We start from the raw sequence: 13,395 nt of genomic DNA on the forward strand, positions 1-13,395 counted from the left end.
GGGCCTACCTGGTGGATTTCTTCCTTCTCCTATGCCCAGACCTCGAGCCAAGAGACCTAGAGATTGACAGAGCGCATAGAGCTCTGGGCCCACGCTCTGAGGACCCTAATCGCCGACGGGACGCGATCGTGCGACTACACAGCTACTCAACTAAAGACAAGCTGATCAGCGCTAGTAGGGAGAGAAACACGATCGCGTTCCGAGGCGAACAGCTACAGGTCTACAACGACCTTTCTAAACTAACTGTTGATCACCGCAAGGCTCTTCGCCCCCTAACATTACTCCTGAGAAAAAAAGGGATAACGTACAAATGGGGATTCCCCTTCAAATTGGTTGTCTCCCACAAGGGCAAATACCTAACAATAAGGCATCCCGAGGACATGGAACATCTTGCTAAAGTCCTGGGCCTCCCAGATGATCCCTTCCAGCCTGCCCACTCAGCTGGTGACCGGACCCGAGAGAAGGACGACATACCTGTGAGGACCTCGGAGAGAATCGCGGGACAAAGGCAAACCCGAGAAAAATAAGGGGCCATACAGATCTAGCCACAACTTCCATCCGGAAGAATACCACCATCCTACCTACAAAAAACAAAAAACAGCCCTCAAAATGGTGCCGGGTGCATCCTTACCTCCCCACGTGGCCTTCCCTCGATCCAAGGCTCATCGGAGACCTTGCCCAGATACAGACTCACAGCCAGCCCCTGCTGCCTCAACGATGACAAACCAGCAACTGGACACTGAATAGCTGACTCCGGAGCCCCACAGCGGATCACGATCCCCGCCTGACTGAACGACGACACCAGCTCCGCAGTTCCCTCAAGATGGCGGCCGGAGCGTCCATACCTTCCAACGTGGATCTCCTCCGATCCGCGTTCGCTCAGCAGCCTCGCTCATCAAAATGGCGCCCGAGGAGGCCTCACACCATCGAGACGATCCCCGCCGAATCCAGACGAGCTCCGACTGACATCATCATGATGCGCGCCAGGCTCCCATCAGCGACGGCTGTACCGCCTGAACATGGCGACGGCTGTATCACCTGAGCATGATGACGGCACCCGGCACAGACCGCCAGACTTCCCCGGCGGCACCCTCCCGAAGATCCCCTCTTCACTCCCTTCTCAATCCCAGCTCTGATTTCCCCAGCGCTCCCCCCCCTCGACCGCGGGGGCTTCGCCAATTTGTCTGCCCCTGCTCAGGACGCCCAGACCCCTTCCCCCCCCCGCGAGAGCCCAAGCAGCGCAAGTCGGATATCCAGCAGACAAACGCCGAAAGACAGGGTTTGTACAATTGTTGCACCAGCACACATGTCCCGTCCACCTTCCCCCACATGTTCCAAGGTCAGCAATTTTCCCCCCCGACCCAAAGCCGCGCTACCCCCCAATAGCAAGTTCATCAAGAGGAGTCCCCAACCCCTTCTCCCCCCCACCCCTCCCCCCTCCCTCCCCCCTCCCCACCAATAACAAGTCCATCATGATGAGTCTCCGAACCCTCCTCCCCCCCAACCCGAACCCCCTCGCCCCCCCTCCCCATATTTTGTATCGCCCCCCTCCCCTCGCCTCCCCCCTCTCACCTCCCTCCCCTCTCCCTCTCTCTCCCCCCCACTTCCTCAGCCATTCCCTCCCTATTCCCCCCACCACACTCCCCCCACCAAGAATCTATCCCGCTCCCCCGCAAAAACTGATCCCAACTACAAAAAGCAAAGAGTGCTGAACACCAGCCTAGCTGCAGAGAGCAGTGGGTGGACGGAAGCTTCAAAACTTTGTGATCTCCTAATGACTAATTGATTGCGCTCTGCACACCCTGTATGTGACCTGCAGAATATAGCTAAACTCACTCCTGCCCCCCCCAGATCCCACCCCAGATCCCCCCCCCTCACTACCCCCGTGGCCTCCACCTCCCCCCCTCCCCCATTCCTCCTTTTACCAACCTCCCCTCGCAAAAAAGAAAATACCCCCACAACAATATTGCCCAATGCATACAAAAAGAGAGTTGGATGGTCTCTTATTACATCCCCACAGTATAAGCTAGGAAAGCGGCGCCGTAACCAACACTGATCACTATGGGATACAGGCGGTCCATAGAGGGCCAGCCACCACAGGCTGACCCTAACCCTTAGCTTACTCATACAACCCTCCCTTCCCCCCCTCACTGCCAAAGAGAAAAACCTCCCTAAGGTTACACATACCACTCTCACTCTAACAGGTGCCTAGATTCTATAGCCTCTCGTGGATGCTGCAAATGTCTAACCTGTCTGTGATATGTATTGTATTGTAGATCTTATATGCTTTATATGCTTTCTGCTGTTCCAAAAGAACACTAAGTGGGAAGGATATGCGAAACTACTCCTCCCCCCTCCCCCCCACTGACCTCCATACTCCCTCCCCCCCCCTTTTTTTTTCTTCCCATCATACCCCCCCAAGGTTCATCTCCTTTCTGAGATACCCCTGAGCTCCACCACCCCAAAGGAGCCCAAGAGATTACAGTTTTGTATCAATATTGTTTATATCTAACCTGACTGTTACTGTACACGTACTGTATACTCGATATGCTTCATATTGTCTGAAATGAATACTACGCAGGACAAGTATGCGAACTATCCCCCCTCCTCACACCCCTGATTCCCCCCCCCCCCCCTCCAGCCTTCCCCTGTCCTCCCCTTCCCTTCCCCCCCCCCCCTTCTCACTCTCCCCCTTCCTTTAGCACTCACCCTCAGATCTGTGCCAACCCTCACCTACTCCCTCTCTTCCCTCATAACCCCCCACTACGCCCACACCTCACTGAAAGGGGAATCAAAGGAAGATCCCTACCCTTGAGCTTATACGCGCGCAAGGGGAAAGAGGGGCCGGGGCCTCACAGACCCTACCAGCCCTGCCGGCGTTGGGTACCCTAGGAACCTTCCCAGTTATGACACACCAGAGTAAGTAGGCTCGGGCGTAACTTCATATAACTAAGGGTCTCCCCCTGGCCCGCCTTTACTGGAGACTGTTGTCAGACCCGCCCCCAAGGGTCTTAAACCACACCAACCGGCCTTTAGGTCAGACCGGTTTCATACTTTTCAGACCCCATCCGGGTCTACCTTCTTCCCTTTTTCCACCCGCTGTCCCTATCCCAGCGGTCCCCCACCCACCCTAACCGTCCTGCCCATTTGACAGCCCTCCTCTAACTTTAGCTCAAAGACCACACGTAGCGAACGTTAACAATAGATATAATGTCCCACCAAAAAGCATTAAAGTTTGTATCCCTAAATGTTAAGGGCCTACATAATACCAGAAAGCGACGCCTGGCCCTACAGGAAATCAAGAGATCGAGGGGAGATGTTGTTTTCCTCCAGGAGACACACTTCACGTCTCAGGAGCCGCCTAAAACATTTCAACATGCGTACCCGTTGAGCTATTTCTCATCATATAGTAGCAAGCGCAGAGGGGTTGCCATTCTGATACGTCAGGGTACCCCATTTAATTTAACAAAAATCCAGGCAGATCCAGAGGGAAGATTTATTGTAGTCTATGGCTCACTTTCAGGCTCGACAATCGCCCTTATTAACCTATATGCCCCAAATGAGAACCAGACAGAATTCATAAAAAAAAATTCTGGAAGAAATTGACCCACATTACCTATCTTCGCTGCTTATTGCAGGCGATCTAAATATGGCTCTCAACCCCAGAGAAGATAAATCGAGCCTACCAGGACGACAACACTCCACCCAGTCACAAAGACTGGGGGAAAAATTTAAGGACATTATGGGAGACTTCTCTCTCATGGACATCTGGAGAACACAACATCAGGGGCAAAGGGATTACACCTTTTACTCGGCCCCTCACCAGACATATTCCCGTATAGACTACTTCCTTGCTACCAAGAACATTCTAGAAGCCACCACAGACTCAGATATCGGCCCAATCACGTGGTCAGATCACGCTCCTATCACCATGACCCTATCCATTCCATTCGTAAAAACGATCTCATATTGCTGGAAACTTAACGACTCCTTATTGAATCACTCTGGGACTGTAAGGGAGCTCAAAAAATCCCTTAAGGAATATTTCCGAATAAATACAGGCTCAGTCTCGTCTCCGGCAGCCCTATGGGAAGCCCATAAGGCGACAATCAGAGGACATTTCATCTCGATTGCCTCCCATCGGAAAAAAACTAAACTCAAGCAAACCAAAGAGCTAACAGACAAAATAATCAGCTTAGAACAGCAACACAAAAATAACCCTTCCCGGAGAATTTATAAACAGCTGACTTCTGCTAGAAATTACTTAAGAATAATTCAATTGGAAAACATAGAAAAAGCTCTTAAATGGACGGGTCAGAGGTATTATGATAAAGGGAACAAGGCTGATAGACTTCTTGCTAGCAAGTTACGAGGCATACAAAAAAGGTCACAAATAACGGCGATCCGGAATAGTGCTGGTGAACTCTTATACAACGAAAAAAAAAAATTGCAGAGGAATTTACTAAATTCTACACTAAATTATACAACCTAAGAGCCCACTCTGCTATCCCAGGCTCGAAAGAGCAAACGGCTGCTATTGACTACCTAGCCGATTGCGACCTCCGCTCACTAACAGAGGAGGAAAGCTTTATCCTAAACGCCACAATAACGGCGAAAGAATTAGAACTGGCCGTCAAGGCCTCAAAAATCTCTAAAGCACCGGGCCCTGATGGTTTTACAAATGCCTATTACAAGAAATTTCTCCCCATTTTGTCCACTCACCTATTACAATTGTTCAACTCATTTCTAGAAGGAAGTCCTATCCCATCTTCAATGTCGTCCGCCAATCTGGCCATAATACTCAAAGAAGGGAAGGACCCCACCCAATGTGGAAGTTATAGACCAATCTCACTGTTGAACAATGACCTAAAACTATATAGTAAAATACTGGCGAACAGACTTAACCCAATCCTCCCGAGACTAGTACACATGGATTAGGTCGGGTTTGTCCTGGGCCGCCAGGCCTCAGACAATACCCGTAAAATCATTAATTTAGTTGACCATGCCCACCTCTCAGATTCAAAAGCAATGTTATTAAGCCTCGACGCAGAGAAAGCATTTGACAGAATTGACTGGCTATTTCTAGACCAAACATTGAAAAAATTTGGGTTCAGAGACTCATTCCTGACAGGGGTCCAAGCGCTTTATCAAAATCCGTCAGCCTCAGTAAGACTAACAGGAGGTGGACCCGAATGAATTCACATTAGAAATGGAACCCGACAGGGGTGCCCCCTGTCCCCTCTTCTCTTCGCTCTCACGATTGAACCACTGGCGACTAGCATAAGACAAAACCCGAACATCCAAGGTATCCCCATTGCTAACAAACACTACAAAATTTCCCTATTCGCTGATGACATCATCCTGACCTTGACCAAGCCCCTAACTTCCCTCCCCAACCTCCAGATGGAACTGACGGAATTTGGGAAGGTATCAGGTTATAAAATCAACAGCGACAAATCAGAGGCCCTAAATCTTAGCCTCCCTGACCCCGAAGTCAAGCTCCTTAAACTAAATTTTAGCTATCGATGGTGTCCCTCATGCATTAAATATCTGGGAATTAATGTATCTAGGCACTATCGGGACCTATACCGGGATAACTACCCGAAACTGTGGGACCATATCAAAAAAGATCTAAATCGGTGGGAAGGTTATCAGATCTCATGGATCGGGAGGATGATCTCTACAAAGATGAATATACTCCCAAGAATGTTGTACTTTTTTCAGATACTCCCGATCCAGGTTCCGGCCGCTGATCTAAAATATATACAGAATAGATTACTCCACTTCATTTGGCAGGGTAAGAGACCCAGAGTCGCCAGATCGGTCCTGATGACCACTAGATCCAGAGGAGGGATGGGGGTACCTGATCTTTATAAATACTACCTAGCTGCACAGCTCAAGCAGGTAGTGATGTGGAACTCAGACCCGACCCGCTGTTGCTGGGTAAAAATAGAGACTCAATGTGCCAAATTGCCTTCTCTGCAAGCCTGCCTCTGGAGCCTGGACAGAGGAGATGGTCACTTACACAATCTTAAACTACAGACCTCACGCTTTACGTGGGACATCTGGTCAAGATGCAAACATAAATATAACCTCTCCTCCACAAGCTCTCAACTCACCCCACTCGTCAATAACCCCAAATTCCCCCCGGGATGTGGATCTAATCTGTTCGCCCACTTTAACACACGGGGTATAGAGGCGATTGTCGATCTACTGAGCCTAGGGAAGCTCCTGAGCTACCAAGAACTGAGGACCAAATTTAAAATCAAAGAATTGGACACCTTCAAATACCTCCAAATTAGAAACTTTGTACGAACTACCTGCCCTCTTCCAGAATACCCCACTCTCACTACGTTCCAAAACCTGTGTGAGGCCAAGACCTACCAGAGGGGTCTAATCTCGGATATATATAACGTACTAATGCACACAACGACCCCCACACAGCATGATTACATGCTCAGATGGTCAGCTGACCTGAACATTAATATAGAAAGAGAGACTTGGGAAGAAATCTGGCAGGCAGCCTCAGAAACTTCCCTATGCACTACAATTAAAGAAAATATTTACAAGATCATGTTCGGCTGGTATCTTACCCCAGCACGATTAAACCAGATCTACCCTCTGGCTTCAGACCAATGTTGGAGAGGCTGTGGTAATAGAGGGGACATGGCCCACATCTGGTGGACCTGTACAGAAATTGTGAAATACTGGGCCAAAGTCCAAATTCTGATAAAAGAGGTCACTGACCTAGAAGTTCCTATTGAACCACTGACCTACCTGCTGGCTGCACCCATGCCGAACATAGTCCGGCCCACCAGGAAATTAATATCCTTCATTTTTACCCCGGCGAGATGCTGTGTTGCGGCCTCCTGGAGGAAAACAGCAGCGCCGGCACTGAGCACGATTAAAAAACGAATTAGCGAGGTAATTATCATGGAAAGGCTTACCGCCACCGTTAGGCAAAAAATCCCCGCCTACGAGGATATCTGGGAACCTTGGTTCCTCCTCACCAGAGGTCGTCAACCAAACCCAACAAGATAGAGGCCTATCCTCTCCCCATAAGGGACTCAGAGACGACCCCAAACAGAGAATCACTCACTAGTCAAATGGGCTACCCTCCTTGTCTTACTCCCTCCCCTTCTCTCCCCCACCCTCTCTCCCACACCCCCCCTCCCACCCTCTCTGTCTTCACTCTCTGAAGACACCAACCTCCCCCTTTTCCTCCTGACAACTGCGGTTGCCACTCTGTTTCCCCCCCCCCCCCAAAATGTTGCCTTGAAAAATGTTAGGCTATGTTAATTGTCCTGAAAACTGTAATACCTAACTGCCTAATAAAAACATTGGGAAAAAAAAAAAAAAAAAACCTGTGCAGTTAAAAATCTCTAATGTATTTTAAAAAAAAAATAACTCCTAAAAAAAAAAAAAAAAACCTTTATTAGAGTCATAACTCAATATTAAAATAGGGACGCTAAGTACCAAAATGATTTAGACTCATATGAGCCAAAAAAGCGCAGCGAAAGTAAAATATATATACCAGGTCTCGCGTGTAGAGTGTAGGCTTATACCCCTGATGATATTGTGTACTACAATTTTTATTTTTTCTACCCAGTGGATCTACGGTTACTTATCTGTAGCAGATGTACTCTCCATGACATCTGCGATAAGGTAGTCGTTAGTGAGTGTGTGTGAGTGCTTTAAACACTGCTGCAGTACTCTGATTCAGCAGCACCACCCAGGGAACACAGCAGCGATCTGCTGACCGGGTTCAACCTAATTACAGGGGATCACGTAGTGTCTACATACACTCAGAACAATAAAAACGTGAGAGGCTGGTAGCATAAAAAGGGCAGAGATCGTGGTAATGCTGAATAGCTATGCACACATAGACTAATGCTCCGTGGCTCAATAGACACACGATATCTGCTCATATAGATTAGTTACAAGCTCAATGCTTCGGGCTAGCTCTCTGTTAGGGAGTTAGTATGGGTACAGGATGCGCTCCGATCACGAGCGTTAGTCCCGCCCCCTTGACGTAATGACGTCACGGCAGTGCCCTTTTTATGCTACCAGCCTCTCACGTTCAACCTAATTACAGGGGATCACGGTCTGTCCCTGTGAGAGCACATAGGGTTGAATACTTACCTGATATGCTCACCTGTGTATACCGTATGAACATCCACCTGATATACCTACCTGTGTATACCGTGTGACCGGTATATATAATAACACTCACCACTACCTAGAGCTTCAAATTTGAATGGTCTACCCCTGTGAGAGCACATAGGGATGAATACTTACCTGATATGCTCAGCCGTGTATACCGTATGAACACCTACCTGGTATGCAAAAGACAGAAAAACAAGGCGCACAACACACATAGTGAAGTAAAATTAAAAATCAAATTTACTCATAAAATAATATAAGTTCTGCGTACATCAATATAGTAAAAATGAGCAGTTGGTATACCACACCAGTAGACAGCTACAAACAGCACTCCTCACTCAATCGCAGGGTGCAGGGGATTAGTTGTCATCTGATGGCAAGCTGGTGGTTGTAGATGCCGTCTCCCTCTCACTCAAGACGGGGCAGGTCTCAGTCTTTACTCCCAGATGATCCTGGAGCACCGATCCCCATCGGCGTGTAGCAGCCTCCACTGATATCCGCATACAAGCACGTTGGTCACATGCTACTTCTCCTCTACGTGCGTTGTGCACCTTGTTTTTCTGTCTTTTGCATAGTTTCAGGGGTGTTGGGACACCCCCAAGAAGGGCTGCAGACGCATTATATGTGATCTTCCCACAATTAAGGTTGAACTTTTTTGATTACATTATCACTGTGCACTGCACATTGTTTACTGTGTTTCACTAATTATTAGCTGCGCACTAAATCACTTATTCACCTACCTGGTATACCTACTTGCGTATACCGTGCGACCGATATTATAAACACACTCACCACTACCTAGAGCTTCTACTTTGATAGCCACCAGTGGCTGTGTCTGTGACAGACCATAACTGCCATAGACTCCAGTGGGTTTTTGACACCATCTAGCTTTACCCTGCACGTATCATCAGGGGTATTAGCCTACACTCTACACGCGAGACCTGGTATATATATTTTACTTTCGCTGCGCTTTTTTGGCTCATATGAGTCTCAATCATTTTGGTACTTAGCGTCCCTATTTTAATATTGAGTTATGACTCTAATAAAGGTATTTTAATGTGCACACTTCACACATCACTGCATACACTCCTATTCCTGTCCCCTGTGTATTGTGCATCTGCTGAGTGCTCTCCATTGGGGTTCTTTTCTCTCCACAATATTAGTTCTTTCCTGTGTGCTCAGACTTTGTGATGCAGTTAGCTCCCCTCCTCCGTGAGATCAGCTGTGCTGGTGTTTTGCATCTTCCTGCCTGTGCGTCTTGCATTGCCCTGACTACCACGGAGCCCTATGATCCTCCTCTATTGCTGGAATGCTGAGAGAGCTGGGCCGTGACGTCAGACGCCGTCTGCATGCGGAAGCGGTGGATGTGCAGCAGCTGACCGGAGCATTCTACTGCATCTGAACCCAGAGTGGTTAAATTGCCTTTATTATTCCTGGAGCATGTGAGTGTATTGGAGCCTCCTTGCTCGAGTGTTTTCATTAATTAAATTGTGTTGCACTATATGTTTTCTTTTTTCTTTACATATGCTGCTCATTTCGAATTGAGATTATCAGTGACTTTCCACATTGGAGAGGAATATTGCACTTTGTGTCCTCCCCCAGACTTGTGAAGAGATGTTGATGTTTAGATAATGCCTCTCTGTGGGTGCTTGGTAGTTAAGGGCAGGTGAAAAGGGTAATCCTACCACCACAGCAGTTACAGCAGGGTACTCACTGTTCCAGAGGTGATGGTGGAAAAGGAAGTGAGGGGCAAGGGTCACACTAAAAGTGAAGTGAGACTGCACTAACTGTCAGCAAGGACAGGGGAGAAAATGGGAAAAACCATTAACTGGAGGACTGGAGATGTTGCCAAAGCAACCAGGGGTGTGACAGACTGGAAGGAAAAAGGGCTACATAATGTATCCATTCCATCTGCACTGGGAGTAAACTGTAAGGAAAGTAACATCCAAATACAGCTAGCAGGCAGAACTGCCAAGGGAAGGGGGGCTGAAACAGAGAAGGCAGACATGGGTATTTCTGTTCCATGACAAGGCCTGGTCTATATCATCATACTGCTCCGTTGCAGCTATTAAATTAAAGCTCCCCATTTTATCTGTCAGGCTTCTTGCATAAGGAGAAGTAGTGGCTCAGTGAGTAAAAACTCTTAAAAACAATGACACTGTGTTTGAAATTGAATTCCTGGTGTCAGTTGCTTGTGAACTTGGGCAAGTCACTTTATCTCCCTATGTCTCAGGCACCAAAATCATAGATTGTCTGTAGAAACAAATGTATGGAGCCCTGATAAGGTCACTATGTAAAAGTTTATATAAATAAATACATTAGCAAGCATGCATATAAGGTTTTTCCCAGACAGTGCTACTGTTTTCTTATCTGCTCTGGCTTTTCTACTCCACATGGATTTAGTCTTTAGATGTTTACTAATATCATCTGTATAGGGAGAGGGAGTGGCTCAGTGAGTAAAACTGACTGGCACTGAGAGTTTGAAGCAGTGGAGCCTGGTTCAATTCCCAGTGTCGGCTCCTTGTGACCTTGGGCAAGTCACTTTATCTCCCCGTGCCTCAGGCACCAAAAACCATAGATTGTAATCTCCAAGGGGCAGGGACCTGTGCCTGCAAAATGTCTCTGTAAAGCGCTACGTATAACTAGCAGCGCTATACAAAAACATGCTATTATTATACAATATGGCTGTCTCCCTGCCTGCCAAACTCCCATTGTCCCACCATTACAGCCTGGGCTATTTCCCCATTACTATCTATTCTGTACAGTTAATTAACTTTCCTGTAGTTTAATATCTCCTCCAACCTTTTTAACATCCTGCCCTTTTGCACAGAAGATCCCTCTTCATTTAGGTGTGATTCATCCCTAAATACCCCAAACCATCCTTCCTACACCACTTTCTTTGTCATTCATTAACCTCCCTAAGATCCAAATGTCTCCCTGGGGTAGTGCATGACACTGGTAGTATTTTAGAAAATACTACCTTTAAGGTCTTTGCCTTTTGCTGTGGCCTAGATCTCTGAAATAATTTTTTAGGACCCTCCATCTTTCTATAACGTTTTCATTGATGCCAACATGTATCAAGACTGCCAGATCAGTACCAGCCATTCCCAATAAACTGTCTACCTGATTCGCAATGTTCCAAACCCAAGCCCTTGAGACCGCAAACTGTTCAGTTCATTTTGTCATTGCAACAGATTGCCCTGTGTACCCTACTAAAAATTGAGTCCTACCGCAACCTTTCTTGTTCTCTGTGTATCTTGCTTCCCTCTGTCCTGGAGGAACTATTCCCCTGACTGCTAGAGGAATCAATCTTTCTCACCCCTGCCATTCCTGCCTGCTCCCTAAATATATTCAATCAATCTGGCAAATCAACTCCAAACTGGCCTCTCTCTTCCTCTTTCAATTCCCACACAATTAAAAATAAATGAACCCTCCGTACACTCCCCCAAGCTCAGTCACCACTGCTAGTATGCCGGCACTTTCCTTCTTATTCTAACTCCACACTTAATACACAACTGCACTTGAATCACAACTGCAATTCCAGTCAAACAGATCAGCACTCGCAAACTCAGGATTCGTTACAAGCCTCTATTTTAAAGACAGACACCCATCACATTTTCCATGTATCTATTTGTTCTGGTACTCAATTGTCTCTTTTTAAAGAACCTATTGTTTGATCTATTTTTTAAAATAACACCCTGGACTGTAACTCCACTTTTAACTATCGCCTGCTCTCCCTCACCTTTATTTTCCAAAACTTCTGGAATAAATATATATATTTTTTTTGTTTTGTTTTTTATGCATACCAGTAATTCACTTTCTGAACTCCCATAACATACACACTCAAATTTTCACACATCATACACAACAGAAACAGCACTCAACACAGTAGCTAATGACATCCATATTGCCAAATCTTAAGGAAACTACTCAATTCTGATTCTTCTCCTCAGCTTTCGATTATCTGGACCACCCTCTTCTCTAACACATTCTTCACTCTCTGGGCATTCGTGACTGCCCTCTCCTGGCTTTGCTCCGCCTCTCTCCCTGTTCCATCAGTGTTTCTTATGCCAACTCCTCCTCAACCTTTATAGAACTCTCAAGGCTCCGTTTTAAGCCTGTTACTCTACTCCATAAATACACTCTTGCAGGGAGACCACATTGACTGCTTTGTATTCACCTTCTGTATCCTTTCTATGCTGATGACACACTATACCTGACATCTGCAGTCCAGTCAAAAATGAGCAATCTTGGCATGGATGGTCTTGTCACCTCAAGTTTAACATGGCTAAGCCAGAGCTTCTCATATTACCACCCAAACCAAGTCCCATTGTTCCCTTCTCCATTACAGTGAATAACACCACTGGCTACCCAGTCTCACAACTCGCAAGAACACTTCCTAGGGGTTACATTCGATTTCTCTCTTTCCTTCTCCCTACATATAACATTTTCAAAAAACTGTGCGATGCTCAGAAAACTAATGAAAGACAGCAAATCTGATACAGATTGATGGATTCAGTGCATAGTACCTTTCCAGTAACTGGTATAATATTGTATGAGCAGGTAAGCATCCCCATAAACAAACCTAGCTGAATTGATCCCACAGTTCACTGCAGTGAAGATTCAAACACATCCTTGTGTCTCTACATACTGTGGCAAGACGGCCTCGCGGCGGGGTCAGTAAGACGCTAGACACAATGGGAAACGTTAAACTATAGTGGTTTATTAGCCACAACCAATATAAAGTATGGTTGCACTGTCCCTTTAAGAAACTACTTTCTAGAAATTAAAGCCTAGTCCCGTTAGGGAAACTAACTCACTTCTTGAGCCCTTACTAACAGGGCAGCCAGCTAATCTGGTTATGCCCAAAACATATGCTACACAAAGGATACCAATAAGTATAATAATAAAGTCTTATCTGTGTTGCAGCTCCAGGAGCAAACAGGAACACGGTTCCGGGAAGCAGGCTGTGTCCAGCTCGCAGCAATCTTTATCTAATCTTTATCCTGGGTTGGGGTCCCAGCTGGTCCCAGCAGCAAAGCTCTTCGCAGGACTGGGGGACCAGAGCAACAGCTACGGCTTCCTAGCCGGGAGAATTTTCTCCACCCTCACGTGGAAAAACAAGCTCACCCTGTGTGAGCAACTTCCTGCTTTTTAAAGCACTTGTTTCACTGATGAGATCAGCCCCTGTTTAATCAGTCTTCAGCTGTGCTTTCTCTGTCTGAGGAGATT

At 46.8% G+C, this 13,395-nt stretch overlaps 1 protein-coding gene across 5 annotated transcripts in view; it reads right to left on the reverse strand.

Moving 5' to 3' along the window:
- Window positions 1-13,395, reverse strand: part of LOC142496631 (phospholipid-transporting ATPase ABCA1-like) — a 1,672,602-nt gene that overhangs the window by 931,619 nt on the left and 727,588 nt on the right. The window lies entirely within an intron of this gene.

This window comes from Ascaphus truei, chromosome 1 (genome assembly GCF_040206685.1).
Source record: "Ascaphus truei isolate aAscTru1 chromosome 1, aAscTru1.hap1, whole genome shotgun sequence".
NCBI lineage: Eukaryota > Metazoa > Chordata > Amphibia > Anura > Ascaphidae > Ascaphus > Ascaphus truei.